A 19,104-nucleotide genomic window follows, 5' to 3' on the forward strand; every position below is an offset into this window, starting at 1 on the left:
CTGAGAAGCTCTGAGCCCAGCATTGGACTGCAGTTCTTTCCTTGAGCATCAAGTGATGGCTGATTTGTCTGCAGAAGACTCAGCAATTGTTATTGCCCTACTTTGTTTCTAAGAGTATATTAGAAAGCACAGTTTCAAAATACACTGGGGCCACATGTCTCTCAGTGGTCAAAGAAACTCCTGCAGCCCAGTCTGAGAAGGTAGGGCAATTTGGGCAAACACTCCCAACAGCCAAAGGAGCTTAGATGAGCTACTACCTCCTCAGTTATTACTGTTCAAGATTCCATGACATGAAGTTTATGTCTTACACCTTCAGTGACATGAATGAAGCTTGTGTCTTATAGCCAGTTCTGGAAACAGTCTTTTCTTAGCCCACCTGAAGAGGCTGGAGAAAACTTCAGGAAAACCGATATGGAAGGAGCCCCTGATTGGGATGCAGGGCCACCAAAGTCCTTAGCAACTTGACGGTGACTTTGAGAATCTCTTTAAACTTCCTGGGCTGCTTCTTCACTGTGAAGGGAAGGTCCAGGGCAGGTTTATGTTTCTTCTTCCTCTGCTGTTGCCTAGGAGGTAGGTAAAGGGTCACAATTACTAGTCTCTGGCCCTTTATATCTGGTCTCCGTAGCACCACAGGCAGTGCCATTATTATGTGTTTGTTGCCTGTAGGGACGCTGGCTGGTGCCCTCAAAGGAGGACTGTACCCACCAAAGGGAGGCAAGCCAAAGCCTGCCACCACCACCCTGGCTTTCTGTAATTGGATCGGCACAGGGGCCCCAGGGAGCCCATTATGAAAACACCTATTTCCATACACTCCCAGCTAATATTCTAAACAATTTGTGCTCTTGCTAGGGAAGACTTGTGAGGGGCTGAAAATTTTTTTTTCTGGGTGACACTGAGAAGACAGTCACATGATCTGGTAAGTCTCATCATAAAATGAACCTCCTATCTACCCAGCCCTCTGATGAAACTCATTTCTGCCAAGGCAGAGATGAGTATCATGAACAAAGTACAATATTATTTTAGAAAAGTGAATATGGGTTTCAGTACTTGAACATATACTGTGAGGCAATTTGGACATATTTTACAAAAATGCAAACTTTTGTACAAAATAGCATAATCAAGAAGTCTGTTCAGTGCTATAAGCCTGAATGGAGTATGAAAAATGCTTTAAAATCCATCGTTTCCCCCCCTTTTACAATCAATGAATGGATATTGATAAATTATTATTAACAAAAGCCCATAGTTCACATTAGGATTCACCCTTTGCGTTATACATTATATGGGTTTTGACAAATGCAAAATGTCATGTGTCCATCATTACAGTGTCATACAGAGTAGTTTCACTGCCCTAAAAAGCCCCTGTACTCCACCTGTTCATTCTTCCCACCTTCTGCCCCAGCCCCTGGCCACCACTAATCCCCTTACTGTCTCCATAGTTTTGCCTTTTCCAGAATATCACATAGCTGGGATCACACTGTATGCAGCTTTTTCAGATTGGCTTTTTCTACTTAACAATATGCATTTTAGGTTCTTTCATGTCTTTTCGTGGCTCAGTATCTCATTATCTTTATTGCTGAATAATATTCTATCATATAGATGCACTACAGTTTGTTTATCCATTCATCCATTGAAGAATGTCGTGGTTGTTTCCAAGTTTTGGCAATTATGAATAAAAGTTACTATAAACATTCAATGTGCAGGGTCTTGTGTAGATGTAAGTTTTCATATCTCTTGGGTAAATGTCTAGGAGTGCAATTGTTGGATCATGTGATAAGACTGTTTAGCTTTATAAGAAGCTGCCAAATTGTGTTCCAAAGTGACTGTACCATTTGGCATTCCTAGCAGTGATGAATGAGAGTTCCTGTTGCTCTACATCCTCGCCAGCATTTGGTGGTGTTAGTATTTAGCATTTTAGCCATTCTAACAAGTGTGTAGTGATATCTCATTGTTGTTTTAATTTGTAATTCCCTAATGACATATGATGTTAGCATCTTTTCATATGCTTATTTGCTAGCTGTATATCTTTGGTGAGGTGTATGTTCATATTTTTTTTTTACCCATTTTGAAAATTGAAGGGTTTTTTATTGTTAAATTTTAAGAGTTCTTTGTATCTATATTTTGGGTAACAGTCCTTTACGAGATAAGTGTTTTGCAAAGATTTGTTCCCAGTGTATGGCTTGCCTTTTCACTGTCTTAACTGGGTCTTTCACAGATTAGAAGTTTTGAATTCTGAAGAAGTCCAACTTGTCAATTTTTTCTTTCATGTATTATGCCTTTGGTGTTGTATCTAAAAAGTCATCACCAAACTCAAAATCACCTAGATTTTCTCCTATCTTCTAGGAGTTTTGAATTTTACATTTATTCTATGATCCATTTTCAGTTAATTTTTATGAGAGGTGTAAGATTTGTGTCTGGATTCATTTTTTTTTTTTTTTTGTATGAGGTTGCCCAGTTGGTCCAGCACCATTTATTAAAAGACTATCATTTTTTTTCTATTAAATTGTTTTGGCTCCTTTGTCAAAGATCAGTTGACTATATTTGTGTGGGTATATTTCTGGCCTTTATGTTCTATTCTATCAATTTATTTGTCTATTCTTTTTGCCAATTCCACAGTCTTGATTACTGTAGCATTATAGTAAATCTTTAAGCTTGTAGGATCAATCCTCTGAGTTTATTCTTGTTTAATATTGTATTGGCTATTCTGGGTCTTTTGCTTTTCCACGTACACTTTCATATAAGTTTGTCAATATCCACAAAACAATTCGTGGAAATTTTGATTGGAATTGCACTGAATTTACAGATCATGTTGGGAAGAACTAACATCTTAACAGTATTGAATCTTCCTATTCACAAACATGAAATTTCTCTCCATTTATTTAGATTTTCTTTGATTTCTGTCATCAGAATTTTATAGTTTTTCTCCTATAGATCCTATACATATTTTGTTAGATTTATACATAAATCTTTCTTTTTTTGGTGCAACGTAAATGATGTTGTGTTTTGAATTTCAAATTCCAATTGTTCATTGCTGGTGTATAGGAAAACAATTGACTTTTGTACACCAGTTCACTTTTTAAACGCCTTCTTTGTCTTTTTCTCTCTTGGTTTTCTTCTGTCTCTTGAAAGAGAGGAACTCAGCCATTTGGAAAAAATATATTAAATGAAACATTTTTTAAAATTAATAGACTTTAGGTTTATAGAAAATTGGGCAGATAGTACAGAGAATCCCTATATGCCCACTCACAGTTTCTCCTACTATTACTGTCTTGCATTAGTGTGATACATTTGTTGCAAATTTAAAATTTAAATTCAGTACAGCAAGTAGATATTGAATGCTTTTTGGCATACACGAGAAATGTTCCTTGTGCCCATGGAGTTTTCAATCTCACTAGGAAGTTAGGGGAAAATGCTTCCACATGAGCCACTAATACAAAATATTGTACAATTGGGTTTCAAAATGTGCTCTCCTTAGCAAAGGGGAGAAGTCAATCAGTTTGTAGTTGTTAGGGTGCTATTCCTGAGTAAGTGAGAGGTAGGAAGGCTCTGGAAGGTGGTCGGATTTGGACAGGTGCAGGTGGGTGACAGGTAGTCTCTCACAAGGACAGAGAGGCGAGAGTGTTAAGGGGAGGGCCTTCATCACATCACATTGCGCAGAGATGGGAAGTGACCTTGAAAAGCCAACAGGACAGGGGCCTGAATGTCGTGTGAGCGATCAGAACTTGATAAGGTGCTTGGAGTTGAATTTCTAAGCAGATCCTGTGGGTCTGGTTCTTTTAGGACCGTTGGTTTTTGGCTTCACATATCTCAATGCAAATATTCTGCACCAATCGCTTCTTTGAATCAAAACTAAAGGCTCATGCCAGGGAGTGTTTCTAAAGAGAAGCACTGCCCTTCTGGGAAAAATCTACCAAATGGGGCCATGGCTTGTTCATTTTCCACAAGAGCAGAATTTTGTGTATACATATCAGGAAGAAAGCAATCAGCTTAGGAGGTCAGAAATAGCAACACAGACCCCACCGGGAAGTTGCTCTGAGTTCTAGAGGCCTCTGGCCTGGGTTGAGCTCTCTTTCTTTGCAGAGATCTGTCATTTCTGGTGGGCAGGAGAACCCTGTGGGTTTTCTCAGGAGGGAGGAAAGCAAGAAGCAACTGAACAAATCCCATTGCTTTAATCTCATCTCACTACGAGGGGAAGAACAAGGAGGGTGTTAAATGCCCTATTTTTTCTTTTTCTTGATCTTAGTCAACTTGTCTTAGGAGGCCTCTCTAGACTTACACACATTTGCTTATTCAGGTCATCAATAATGAGACTGTTAGTGAATGGACACTTTCATGTTGACAACTTTGGTTACACCTTCCCCCAAAACCTCCTTTGTCATCTCTCTGTGCATCCACCCTACTCCTTCCCCCACTCCTACTGCTGCCACCTGAGCTCAGGTTGCCCATCTGACTGTAAGAGCAGCCACAAACATGATCTCTCTGGCTAGAGACCCTCTCATAGTGATGGTTCAAACACTGGGGGCATCTTGGATCTGTTCCTTTCCCTCACAAACTCCCACTCATTCTTTCTCTGATGCATTTCTTCCTTTGGACTCGTATCCTACCCCAGCACCCCAGAGCCCCAGCACCTTACCTTTAATTGCCCCATGTGTTCTGCATCAAGTCTGGACTTTCTGGCCCGGATCGCAAGGTGTCCCTCTCAAAACTTATAAGCCTGTCCTGTGCGGTTGCTCCTCTCTCTGGTTCACCACTGCTCACGTTTATCCCTCTGCCTGCATCTTTTCTTTCCTCCTCCTCCAAAGAACAACGTAAGGCCTTCCCTTTCTAGGTAGCGTTGCCATTTTGAACAAATGAAAATATCACATAATGGGTTAAATTTTAATTTCAGATAGACAATAAATTTTTTAAAATATGGGACATACATACCAAAAATCACTTAATTGTTTATATAAAATTTAAAGTTAATTGGGCAAATTATATTTATCTGTCAACCCTACATCAATGGGGTCTTTTCTGGTGATCCAATTTTTTTCTTATCCTTTTTTAGTTCCTAAAACACCTGATTTAGCATTTAATTCAGTAGTTAATTCTATTCTATCTGGTATATTACTAATTCTATATATAATATTAACACTTATTGAGGAATTATTTAGTATCAGGCACTGTGCTAAGTTCCTTTCATACAACAGCTCATTAAATTCTTATGAGAAATATGATGAAGTAGGTACAACTATGGTACCTATTTTATAAATGAGGGAGTTGAGTCTTTGAGAGGTTATTTTATTTGTTCAAGGCCCCCAAATTAATTAAGAACTTGAATTTTGATCTGTCTGTAGGGTGACCAACTTGTTCCAGTTTCCAGGCACTGTTTTGTTTTTAAAACTGGGTGTCCTGCATCCCAAGAAGCCCCTCAGTCTTGGGCAAACCCTATAATGTTTGATGTTAAAACCTGGGATTTCATCTTATTTCTCATTTTTTGTGAGTTTTCATTTTGTTCCCTCAGGTTATAAAGTCCCTAAAGACAGGGGCATATGTAATGGTATTTACTGATACTAAGAAATAGTAAGTGCTTGGCAAATGGAGAGTGGGAGTTTCCCTCACTGACCACACCTCTTTTCTTGGGCCTTTTTAGGTTGCAGAAGCTGAGGACAGTGTAGACCAGTGTGCTTGAGGGTGGCCAATCTCAGGTGCAGCTGAGACTTGAGTATTGCCGGTGTGGCCTTTGCAGTAGAGGCATACATGTTTTTATAATGTTACAGGAAACTGCTTGCAAAGATGCTAGGCTATTGCTCCCAGCAACAATGCCTCTAAACTGGTGAAAATGCAGCTTCCTGGTAGGTGTGTGGTGTCTCACGTGACAAGCTGAACCTTGAGAGACTCCCAGCCGTGAAGTCTGAGTTGGGGTATGGGTGAGGCTGGAGAAACAGAAGCCAGGCTGCCAGGAAGAGCATGGTGCCTAGCGTGGGCAGCGATGCCGTCAGCACCTTGCTGGGTCGGACAGCACCCTAGGAAGGGGTGTGGCTGTTGCTTCTTTGCTGGGACTGTGCTTTTGTCCAATGGGCACATATCCAAAAGAATATATGTTAATATCATTACATTATTATGTGATAACCAAGTGGTTAAAATGATGACATGTGGGTATTATTGTTGTGCTGCAACGTGTTTAATGAGGTGTGATGGGAAAGGCAGAAATGATACATTTCCACCCCCAAGGGCATCTGTATAAGTTGTCTGAACTTCATTTTGAATGCTGGTTGTTATTGAGCACACATTAAATATAAAAACTTAGTTGTTTGTGGAGAAGTGATTTATAAAAATCATTTGCTATTTCAAAAAACCATCTAAGCTAAATTGATAAAAGCTATGCTCTCAAGGCTGTCTTTGTTTTCAGCTGCTAAATTATTTCACTTCAAAATGCTTGAAATTTTTTTATGTGTTTTTAATATTTAGGCTTTTTCTTTATTAAGAGAGTGTAAAAGATGTGGGGCATAAAGGTTAGGACAGTGCTGACAGGTTGCTCAGTCCTTCCCTCTCTAGAAACTCTTGTGACTGTTCCTTGTCCCCTGAGGACAGCCTCAGCCTGCGTGTGGCATTCAAGGCCCTTCCTCGTCTAGCTCCTGTCTTTCCAGCACATCTCCTACTAGTGCCTTGCCAGGGGCTCTGCTGCAGCTAGACTGCAATGGGCTGAGTGCTTGTGTTCCCCCAAATTTGTACATTGAAACCTAATCCCCAGTGTGAGGGTTTCTGGAGGTGGGGCCCTGGGGACTAGTGCCTTTATAATAGAGAACCCAGAGACTTCCCTTTCCCTTTTCCCCACATGAGGCCACAATGAGAAATGGCTGTCTAGGAGCCAGGAAGAGGACTCTCTCACCAGACACCGAATCTGCTGGCACCTGGATCTTGGGCTTTCCAGAATACAGAACTGTGAGAAATAAATTTCTGTTGTCATGAATCACTCAGGCTCTGGTATTCTGTGATAGCAGCTTGAATGGACTAAGACTATACTTAGTCTATACTCTTCTATTGCCATCTTCTAAACACATGTTTTCCAGAGTAGCAGACTGAGGCTCAGGGAGGGTAAGTGACTTGCTAGGGTTGCAGAGCTAGAGAGAGGGGATTCTGGGGTTCCAATCCAGGTTGCCCATGATTGCAACCATGACATTCTCCCTATTTTACTAGAAAATAGGGAGTGTATCATATACTTGGTTCCAGCATATTTCTGAGGATTCGATGGACCAGTGTGAAAATTGTTGCCTATCTAAGTGTCATTCAGTGCTTTATAGTTGTGATTATCTTAATAATGATAAAGATACTGCTTGATACATTTTGATGGGCCTTAAAAAGATAGAATAATTCTTTTTTGTGTTGAACCCCATGTGAATCTAAAAAAAAAAAGCAATTTGCAATTATTTTTACCTTAAGGGTTCCCTGCTGTTTCAAATATGGTTGGATGAGGAATGTCAGAAACTATCTTATTATCAATGCTGTTTTTGTCACAAAGGAGACTTTTTCATGATTCAGTACCAGCTAATTGGTCTGTCAATGGCATTCTTTGGTTAGGTGAGTCATTTGATACATTGTTGACAAGGTGCCAGCTGCTTTCTACCCACTCTGTGGCAGCTCCAGTGGGCCTGACATTTTCTCAAGATGTTATTAAAGCTGCTGATGGGTTATAGCCAACTGGGATGAAACTGGATTGGTTCTGTAAACAGCTGCTGAAAGAAAACTCAATGGAGCTTTAGTGATATATGAGTGCCTCACATTTTTGAGTGATAACAAAGGCAACTCCTGTGATTTCTAAATCCCATGGATATAATAGTCTCTCTTTACTGAGACTGAAATCTTGCTTTTTAAAGATGGGGTCTTGCTATGTTGCCCAGGCTAGAGTATAGTGGCTATTCACAGGTGTGATCATATAGCCTCTAACTCCTAGGCTCAAGCAATTCTCCTGCCTCAGCCTCTCAAGTAGCTGGGACTATAGGTGTGTGCTACTCTGCCTGGCTCTGAGAATGAAATCTTAAGGAACCTGGCCCATTTAATCAACACACATTTAATGATCGAATTTGTACCATGTGCCCGATACTGTTCTATGCACTTGGGATATGGCAGTGACAGACTAAAATTCCTGCCTTTTTGTAGCTTAAGAAAAACTTTTTATTATGGAAAAAGATTCAAATTTATGCAAACAAGAAAGAATAATATATAGCAGTTCCCCCCCCCCCCCATCCACAGGGGATATGTTCCAAGACCCCTAGTGGATGCCTGAACCAAACCCTATATACATATATACACTATTTTTTTTCCTATATAAGCATACTTATGATAAAGTTTAATTGATAAATTAGACACAGTAATAGAGTAACAACAATAACTAATAATAAAATAGAATAATTATAGCAATCACTACACTACTTCAACAGTTGATCTGATCATGGAGATAGCTACTAAGGGGCAGATTCACGTCCCGACTGGGACGAGCATGATGGCTTGAGACTTCATCACAATACTTAGAATAGTGCACAAGTTAAAACTTACAAATTGTTTGTTCCTGGAATTTTCCATTTACTATCTTCAGACAGGTTGATGGTGGGTAACTGAAACTGCAAAGAGTAAAACTGAGGACAAGGGGGCACTGCTGTACCCATCATTCAGCTTTAAAAATGACCAATATTTGAGCATTCTTTTTTCATCTATCTCCCCACCACACACTTATTTTTAAGAAAGCACTTTAAAGCAAATCCCAGACATCAAACATTTTCCATACATACTTCAGTATGAATCTCTAACAGATAAGAATTTTTAATAAAAACATAATCATAATGTCATTCTCCTACCTAATAAAATTAACAAAAATTTCTTGATATTATTTAATATCCGGCCCAAGTTAAATTTCCCCTAATTGTCTCAAGAATATTTTTACATTTGTTCGTTTGAATCCAGATCCAAACAGGTTCTGCATATCATAGGCTGAGGATAGACTTCTTATGTCTCTTTTGATCTGGGACAGCTCCTCTCAGCTATTTTTTGATTGTTGGAATTTGGTTACTTGTTTTGTAGAAGTTCCCACCTTTTGGATTTGGCTGATTGCATCTCCGTGGTGTTTTTTGTTTTTGTTTTTATGATTCTTTTTTATGCTTTACATTTCTATAAAATGATAGTTATATCTAAAGGCTTGGTCACATTCAGTTTCAATGGGGGGGGGGTGGAGATGAATTATGGGAACTAACATCCATGTGGAAACTGGCTTGATGCTGTTTTTGTGTGCCAGAGATGTTTCTGGAGGTGTCTTGGTGGCCAAACTTTGGGAGGCTGGTGTAAAAAAAGTTAGTTCTTGAGCCACAGAGGCAGTTTTGATTCTGATACCATGAAACATTCCCTTTGTTCCTTCTTCCTTTATGTTGGCCTATAAAGAAGACTCTTAAAAGTGGTTGTATCACGTGGCGTCTGGGTGTGGCCCCAGTCAGAGGGCCTAGGGACAGTGCCCCAGTAGCAACATGTTGGGTTTGAAAAATTCCTTTGTTAGTGTCTTCTTGGGAGGTAGGGCTAACAAAAGAAAGAATAAACTTATAGCATAGCATGAATCTAAATTAGGCCAATTGAGTTAGGGCATCTGAGGGGGTCTTTAGGGTTTGCTTTGCAAAAGATATCCTTGTGGTTCGAATGTGCAACCAGGAATGAGAACCACAGAGTCAGATATTGAGGCTTGAGTGGTTCAGCGTTACTCTTCAGTTTGTGGTCTATCTCAGCAGGTGGTCCCCAGCTGCAACCGTGAGAAAGAAGAGGAGGCAGGTCAGAGAAGGGCAAGCCTGAGTGGAAGCAGTAGGAGGAGGTTCCTGGGGCTTCCAGCAGCTACTGGGTTGTAAGGATTTCGATGGCATTGATGTATTTCCTCAATAAATGATGTCATAAACTTTTTGAAGAATGAGGACATGGATTTTGGTTTGGGGAATCCAGAAATATGAGAGAAAGAAAGGATGACTCACGTGAACAAACTGAGTGGCCACTTATTGACACGGCTAATGTTATGGGGCAGGGTTCCCTTGAAGGTTTTATAGTTGAGGAATGTTGCACACTGTAGAGTGGCAGTCAAGTAGGCAGTCAGATGTATGCCTGGAGTTCAGGGCTGTAGATAGGAACTTTGTGATCATGAATATAAAGATGGTGTTTAAAGCAATAGACTGGGTAAGATCACCTAGTGAACAAGAGATTGACTTCCTGGAAGCCACTTGAAGAAGGTACTTATAGAACTGTTGTGTTTCTCTAAAGAGGTTTCTCTAGGAGGTTGTTGAGTCTGAAAGCATACTGATAATTTTTTCACTAAATGCTGCCAGATTGCTCTACAGAATGTATTTACCTGCTCAAAATCCCATCAGCAGCACATGGCAATTCCCATTTCTCCATATCTTTGCCAATATTTGGGATTATCTTTCTGATTTTTGCCACCCTGATGAGTAAAGCAGTGGTGTGTTGGAGCTGGCTCTCAAGAGCTGATTAAGCACATTTCATCCAATTTCTTGTTCAGTGATTTCACCCTGGTCGCTAAATCAGTGGTGGTCAGAATATTTGCACCATGGAAATTGGTGAACACTACAAATTAGGACTTTTCCTTCCCTAGAGAGCTGGGTTTAAAATATACACCAGCATACCAGTGGGTGTGAGTGGCAGCACACTGTAAATTTCCATTCTCTGATTACTAGTGAGTTGCATCATCTCTTCCATGCTTATCTGCCATTCTGGCTTCCCTCCTGTGAATTGCCGATTCCTACCCTTTTCTCATTTTTATATTGGTGTTTAAAATATTTTATATTGACTTCTTTTTGTTGCTTTGCGAAAAGTTCCTTATACATTTTAGATATTAATCTCTAGTTGCTTTTGAACATACCATCTATCTTCTTCCAATTTGCCAGCTGTCTGTTAACTTTCTCTTCAATTGAGAATACCATAGAAAAACTTTGTGATGCAACCCCCCCCAATCTTTTGCTTCAAGGTTTTTGCTTTTGTAGCCTTGTTTTATAAAGTAAATTCTTACCCCACATTCATAGAGATAGTCTCCTAATCTTCTGTCTTTAATAGGTAGGTCTTTCATTTATCTAGAGTTCATGTTTGAATATGGCGGACATGGGGCACCCAACTTCATTTTTTCTTCATAAACTAAGCCAGTTTCCCCAAAGCCAGATTCTAAATAATTTATATTTTTTGTCATTGATTTGTGGTACTACCTTTATGTATATGGAGGTCTCATTTATATATGGGGCTGCTTCTGAGTTCTCCATTCTGTTTCACTGGTCTGTTTGTTCCTATACCAGCACCATACCATTTTTATGATATGTGGTAATGACACAATATCTGGCAGGTCTCCTGTCTTTGCTCTTGCTTTTCAAAATTGACTTAACTGTTTAAAACGTTATTTTTCCTTATATGTTTTATATGTTTATTGAGTTCCCTAAAAATGTAGTTTCTGCTGGAATTTTGGTTGGTATAACATTTACTCTGGAGGTTAAATTGACATTTTTACAATGTAAAGGCATCCTATTCATGGTACATTGCTTCATTTATTCACTCTTCTTTTATGTTTTTAAATAGAGTTTAAAATTTTCTCCATAAAGTTCTTGCAAGTTGTTAGGTTAATTCCTGGATATTATGCTTTAGAGTTTATTAAACTTTATTGCCATTGTCAATGGTCTCTTATTGTCTGTTATATTTCTTAGTTGCTTACTGCTGATGTAGACAAAACTATTGATTTTTAGAAATTGATCTTGTACTTGGCAACCTTGCCAACTCATATTACTTCTAATAGTTTGTTGATTCTGTTGGGTTTTCCATGCTGATGATGATTTATCATCCAAACATGAGAGGCAGGTAGATTTTAAGGGCTCTGCCCAGTGCTCTGATCTTTTGCATTTAATCACTTCTGCTGGTTGAACTCCAATCTGATGCCCCAATTCCGACAGCTGGGTGTCTCTCATGGTCTTAAGGCCCTACTCCCTTCGTACACCCACAATGTGGAAACAACCTACGTAGATAATGTGTGGATCAACATAGGCCTTCAGATCAGACAGACTTAGGTTTGAATGTTATTTTTGCCTTAGGGCACATGGAGCAAGTTACAGCCTCCTGGAGTCTGTTTCTTCATTTGTAAAGTGAAGACAAGATCCCATAGGTGAAGTGCCTTACAGTGGTCAGTCAGTAACGTTCCTTCTCCATACTGTAATGTTGACCACAGATGTTGGTTACCTCCTGGCACTGGGGTTGATTGCTACATTGTTCATGAACCTTATGCCTTCAGATGCAATTGAATGTCAACAGCTATAGCTGGTCCATATCCCCCTGTGTCTTCTCACCCCAATGGATAGTTGAAGTTCCAGGTTCTGGCTCTGTATCATTGTCCAGTCTCTCTCCTTTTCTAAGACTTGTATGATATGTGTGGTATCCCAGGAAGCATGACTGCAATGAGTGCTTACATTCTTGATGATGGATGGTCGAGGGAGTAACTTCAGTTTTTTTAAACAAAGGCAGCTAGGGGAATGGGAGACTCTTTCTCCGATGGGTTGGTATCCCGGGAATTTGCATATGTACTCTATGGTGTTTGGGTGTAGCAGAAAAAGCCAGTGGCCTGGCTGGTTCTAACAGAGACCTGTGTTATAGCTAAGAACAACTCAGCTAGCCACACCTCATCACTTACTAATAGTGGTATCTCAGAGGGATAATTTAAATCAGCAATAAAATGAGCTGTATGCTTGTGGAAACTTCACCAATAGCTCCTTCTGTTACACAGAGATCCTTATGAGTTTCTGTGGTTTAATGACAACAGGCCTCATTTACAGGTGCTTAAAGCAAATCGAGAGCAGACTGCGTTCCTTCTTTTAACTAGTTGAAGACGTAGGTGGGTCAGACTAGAAGAGAGTGTGATGAAAGCAGGGAAAGGGAGGTGGAGTCTGCAAAGGGAGGAGGAAGCATCCCAGTCACATTATAATCCCTGAGAGAGCACAAAGTGCTGAGTCTGCAGGGACAGAGAAACTGGCAGTGGGCCAGGGACGTGGGATGGTCATGGTATTTAAGTATTGCATAAACATTGTGGGCTTCAGTTGACAGTGTGCTCCACCCAGTTCAACAACGTGATGTGACTGCTGCAAACAACTATTTTGATATTTTTGAGCTTTGTTAACACAAGCACAGGAACTAGAAAGAGGTGGTAGTCTCTCTCCTCTCTGCACTTGACAGCTGCCCATTCATTCCTGAGCATCACATTTAAGAGAGCTCTAGAGAAGCTGTGAAGGATCCTAAAGAGTACCCCAAAATGCTGGTGAGTTGGATTGTAACTGTGTCTTATAAGGAGCAGCCAAAGGGACAGAGAATCCTTGTCTTAGATACCTTGAATTGGAGTTATACCTGATCTGAGAGTCCCCAGGGTAGACACAGAACCCTATAAGGAGGAGATGCAGGGAGTGGGATTTTAGCTCTCATGGGAGAAAGAAATTTTCCAAAGGTTGGTCAAAGATAAAATGGCTGCCTTAAAAGGTAGAGTTCCTTTTATTTATTTATTTATTTATTTATTATTTTTTTTCCAGCATGTTGTGGGGGTACAAATGTTAAGGTTATGTATATTGCCCTTGGCCCCTCCCCCCCGAGTCAGAGCTTCAAGCATGTCTATCCCCCAGTTGGTGTGCATGGCATTCATTATGTATGTATAAACCCATCCCCTTCTCCCACCTGCCTGACACCCAATAAATGTTATTCCTATATGTCCATTTATGTGTCGATCAGTTAATACCAATTTGCTGGTGAGTACATGCAGTGTTTGTTTTTCCATTCTTGGGATACTTCACTTAATAGAATGGGTTCCAGCTCTATCCAGGAAAATACAAGAGGTGCTATATCACCGTTGTTTCTTATAGCTGAATAGTACTCCATGGTATAAGTATACCACATTTTATTTATCCACTCATTTATTGATGGGCACTTTGGTTATTTCCACATCTTTGCAATGGTGAATTGTGCTATCAGGAGTCCTCAAACTTTTTAAACAGGGGGCCAGTTCACTGTCCCTCAGACCATTGGAGGGCCCTTGGAGAGTGCGGCGCACATTCCACACATGCGCACTGTGGGCTCCGGATGAGTCGGCTGCTAAGCAGGACAGACAGCAGTGGCAAAAACATCTGGGAGGGCTGGATAAATATTCTCGGTGGGCTGCATGTGGCCCTTGAGGCCATGGTTTGAGGACCCCTGCATAAACATTCAATTGCAGGTGTCTTTTTCATAGAGTGACTTTTGTTCTTTTGGGTAGATGCCCAGTAATGGGATTGCTGGATCAAATGGTAGATCAACTTGTATCTCTTTATGGTATCTCCATATTGCTTTCCACAGAGGCTGAACTAGTTTGCAGTCTCATCAGCAGTGTAGGAGTGTTCCTATCTCTCCACAACCACGCCAACATTTATTGTTTTGGGACTTGTTAATAAGGGCCATTCTCACTGGAGATAAGTGATATCTCATTGTGGTTTTGATTTGCATTTCCCTGATGATGAGAGATGTTGAGCATTTTTTCATATGTTTGTTGGCCATTATTCTGACTTCTTTTGGAAAGTTTCTGTTCATGTCCATTGCTCACTTTTTGATAGGATTGTTTGATTTTTTCCTTGCTGATTTTCCTGAGTTCTAAATAGGTTCTAGTTCAACTATGGGCACCTGGTGGCAGGGTATTGTAAGGAGGATCCAAGCAATTGGAATGGGGTCTTTTTCTGGTTCCTGGCATCAAAGATTCTAACAGGAAAAGATGCTCTGGTGCGTGGTGAGCACTTACCTTTGCTCTTGCAGGGACATTGACAGACATTCATTCAACAGGCTATTGCCAGGCACAGCTTGGTGAACACAGTACAGCGCAGTGGTCTGTGGAGGCCTCAGAGAGCTGTTACCTGGCATCACACTACTGACTCTGTGTTTCAAACCTCAGGCATGCTCTCATTAGGTCTCCTTATCAAGGGAACGCACAAAGTGTCAAGTAACACTTTCCACTAGATGACAGCTAGGATGTTGGCGTTCACGTCTGTTAGGTGTCACAGTTTCACCACTGTCTGGTTCTTGGGAGATGGAGAAGGGGATCCGAAGAGATGGCTGGTGAGGAGGGAGCAAAGGCATAGGGGACACAAACTCCTGTGTGGACTACTCACCCCTGCCCTCTGCCTCTGCTGGCACTTTCGGTTGTGTGATTGCTTAACTTGGGTATAGCACTGACAAGGCCTTTTACAGCAAGACCTGCGCACAGGATCTACCCTAGGCCATGCATGGCTAGACACTGGGGAGCCCAAAAGGGTAAGACGTGGTCCCCGCCCCCAAGAAGGTGGTAGGAGGCTGCTTCTAGCCCGGGATGCTAGACAGGCCAGACTGGGCTAGCCAAGGGCTTTAAAGGGGGTGGGTATGCCCAGTGTGCCTGGGGCTGCTGCCCCCCATCATTGCCGGGGCCAAGCGGGAGAGCCTGCCTCACCTCGGCTGCGGCGGGAATGTCACTGCGGCGCCTCCACGTGCAACAGTAACCCAAGAGGTCCCTCAGACCAGCATACCAGCCAGGCCTCCGCGACACTGCGTGCGGGCGACCTTCCACCTGCAGCGGGGCGCAGGCGCCCGCTCCCCGCCCTCCATCCCCCCCCCACGCCCCGGCGCGTGCGCGGGGCCGAGGCCGAGGCCTGCGCGCAACCCGGGCGCCTGCACTGCGCGCGCGCGCCGACCTCGCGTGGGGCCCGGCTCCGGCGCGCGCGCGGCGCGGAGGCGGCAGGCGGGAGGGGCCCGGCTCGGTCGGGGAGCGGCGCGGCGGGAGGCTCGGCTGCTGGCCACGGGAGACGGCGCCGGGCGGGGAGCGCGCCTCTCGGCCTTTCCTCCGCGCCCCCGCGTCCCCAGCCCGCCGCCCGGAGAGGACCCGGAGGAGACAGGTGGGGCGGGCGCGCGGGTGCCCCTGACCGCTGGCGGGCGGGCGGGCGGGCGGCGGCGCTGGGGCCGCGGGGCAGTTGGCAGTTCGGGTACGGCTGCGCGGAGGGGCCGGGGCTCTGGAAGTTCCCTGGGCGCCGGTGTCGCGGGGTGCGGGGAGGCCTGCGTGGGGCGGCGCGGCCCGCGGGCGGGGAGGCGGCGTGCTCGGTTCCGTGGCTGGCGGACGGTCTAACTTTCGGATGAGGTGCCGCGAGGTGGCGGGACGGGCAGGACCCGGCGGCGGAGCTGCGTCCTTGCGCGCTCGGCAGCTTCCGCCGCGGGCGCCCCCGGGCTCCCTCCCGCGCGCCTTGCCGTGCTGCGTGCTGTGCACTGACTGCTCCGCGTCCTTGTCCTGTCACCTGTCTCCCCTTGCTCATTAAATCGAGAAACCTTTTCCCAGCGGGTATTCAAAGCTAGAGCAAATGACTGTCCTTCCAGTCCTTCGCTGCCCCGAGACTCCCTAATTCTAAACCATCTGCATTGGGAAGGGAGTGAGAACACTGCAGCGGTGACCGGTCCTGAACAGACCCGTTTTAGCCTGCAACCTGAGGGATTAGGTCTGTGGGCTTCTAATGTTAGCGTTCTCTCCAATTATGTGTCAGGTTGTTTGTTGGGTTCTTCCAGAGACTGTGTAGGCCACATGGATTTAAACGCTGTTCTGAGACAGTGTTGTGATATGTATCAGAGGATGGTGTTCTTACGGGATAATAACTTGCTATATATGTTGCAAGCTAGTCTACGGTTCATACTGTAGCAATATCACAGTATAAAACGGTGCCTTTGGAATATTTTAATAAACACCCTTCTAGGAGACATCTGCCAATACTTTAATTTTACTTCACCTTAACATTTGTCACTTATGAATCTCCTGCACGATTTAAATCGTCCAAACAGACCAGGTGGGGCAGGACATGTAGCAACTGTCAAGGGAAAGCAGACACTTGAAAATGACAGAATTCTACCTTTCTACGCTTTTGTGTTCCAGAACCATCTTATTTTGCTAATAAATATGATGCATTTTAAATGATTTCATTTGATATGGACTACCTGGACCGTCAGATTGAATCTTGAAATACATGGAGTGTATTTATTTCTGTTTTGTAGGATATTTTATTTGAGACATTTTGGGTTTACTGGATACAGTCTTACCAGCAAGGCCTTTTTAAAAAAGTGATATTGATATGTTGTCTTTTGATTGCTTATAACAACTCCAGTTTTGAAACATATGTTTGAAACTAGTGACCTTTAGGTTATAAAGTCAACTTCACTCTTTCTCCCTGTATAAGTCTTCAAACATTCGGTTATTGTTCCCTTTTAATTATTTTTAATTAACTATGCTGCTTATGGGCTTACTCTAGTGTGTTAGCTTTTGTTTCTTGTTTCACACATCTGTATGCTGTTATCTAAAGAATGAGCTGCACTGTCTTCATTTAGTGCTGTTCGGTAGAACTTTCTGACACCAGGTAAGTGCTCATTTTGCATTCCACAATATGGTAGCACTAAGCCATTTATAATTTTGGAGAGCTTGAATGAGGTTAGAGCAATGGAAGGACTGAATGTTTAATTTAGTCACATGTGGCTGGTAAAGGATCAGGGGCATCTGTTTAGTACACAGTTAATTAGGGCCAACTTTTTATCTTAGGCTTACTTTATATAATCAGTTATCACCACAGTAGGATTTGGAATGAAAGTATGTACTCAACCCACATAAGTATACCTCAACATTTGACCAAGATTCTAGGTGACAAAGGTCTCCATGTACAGAAATTGCTTTTAGGGAAGGATTCTGAGACCATATGGAAGTTTATAGAGGTGTATGGTTTTCTTTGGTGGGACAAAAGGTAGAATGTTGGGTTTTTCCTGAAGGAAAGAAAATGGGACAAGGGAAAAACGCAATGAAGACACAAAGTACAAAGAATGTTCACTATGTTGTCAGGTACTATCATAGCTTCTCTGGACTTGAAGTATCTAAAATGTAAACTAATGAAATTGATTACTCTTGTTGCATGAGTTGTCTTTCCACCTTGAGTCTGGGATTTGAATAATTGTTGAATATGTATAAGACATTATTCCAGCTCCTGTGGTAAATGGTAGTTGCATAAGATACAGTTCTTTAAGAATCTTGAAGGAAATGAAAGGTACTATGGGGATCATTTTTAAAAAGTTTTTTTTTTTTTTAATGAGAAACCCTACCCTTTGAAAGGGAGGTCATTTGGTGGCCCCTTTGAACTGACTTAGAAAGATAACCACTTAATCACTTTGCTGAAGAATTAACAGTATAAAAACTGCCTGAATCCCAAAGTGTGATTATAGTCAGTTTAGCCTTCCTAAAACAGCTTTAATAATGCCACTCCCTTTAAAAAACGAGTAGTTTCCCAGTGCTCATGGAATGAAGTGGCTTGGTCTTTGGTCAGGTGTTTAAGAACTCCTCGGTAGCCCTAACAAACCGTTACAGACTTAACCTCTTACTCTTTTCCTAGCCTTACCCCAAGTTTCAGCCTGCTGTTCCTTTAACATGCTCCCCTTTTACATTTCTACCCCAGTTTCTTTCTACCCATCTTTCAAAACTCATCTCAGGTGATACCTTCTTCACTGCACCATTTATGATTCTTAGAAGCTTCCATAACAAATGTTCCTGGTACTTACGTGATAGGACATATCCCATTCTGTCTCATCATCTATAGTTATTAGTTATTACTAATACTTTTATTCACCCTAGTAGATTGTTAGCTACCTAACAAGCAGGGGCCATCTGTTTCTCTTTTTGTATTCTCCGAAACATTTAGAAGAGTGTCTTTTATGTAGTGGTTCCTTAACAGATAGTTATGAAATTTTATTTCTCTTCCTTGATTTAAAAGGAAGCCTCATACCCTGTGTAGAATATTTGCCCAAATTTACTGCCAAGGAAGTAGAGGCCAGCAAGTAGAAGTCCTGAGTTAGGGGGCTGTAGTGTTGAAGGAGGGTTGTCTTTGTGGTGTGCTTAACTGTTTGGAATCGATGGTGTTTGAGGGAGATCACCACTGCTGCATAACACTGACTCCTTCACCTTCTCATTTGCCTATTTATGTAGCAAGATTAGTGCCAAAATGATTCAGAGTATTGGGTGGCAAGTAATTTTAGCATTCAAGAAAATCTGAATACCTTTAAAAT

General features: G+C 42.2%; 1 protein-coding gene across 3 annotated transcripts in view; it reads left to right on the forward strand.

Annotated features, from left to right (window-relative positions):
- The first annotated feature begins 692 nt into the window (after positions 1-692).
- Positions 693-19,104, forward strand: part of CLIP4 (CAP-Gly domain containing linker protein family member 4) — an 89,832-nt gene continuing 71,420 nt past the window's right edge. The window contains exon 1 of one of the 3 annotated variants that reach the window (XM_012788339.3): positions 693-916. The gene's annotated coding sequence lies outside the window, so the exon portion shown is untranslated. Of the gene's footprint in view, positions 917-15,696; positions 15,921-19,104 lie in introns of those variants that run through there. The other 2 variants (XM_012788335.2, XM_076000643.1) reach the window with 2 other exon arrangements.

The sequence above is a fragment of the Microcebus murinus genome, chromosome 3 (genome assembly GCF_040939455.1).
Source record: "Microcebus murinus isolate Inina chromosome 3, M.murinus_Inina_mat1.0, whole genome shotgun sequence".
In the NCBI taxonomy this organism is placed as follows: Eukaryota; Metazoa; Chordata; class Mammalia; order Primates; family Cheirogaleidae; genus Microcebus; species Microcebus murinus.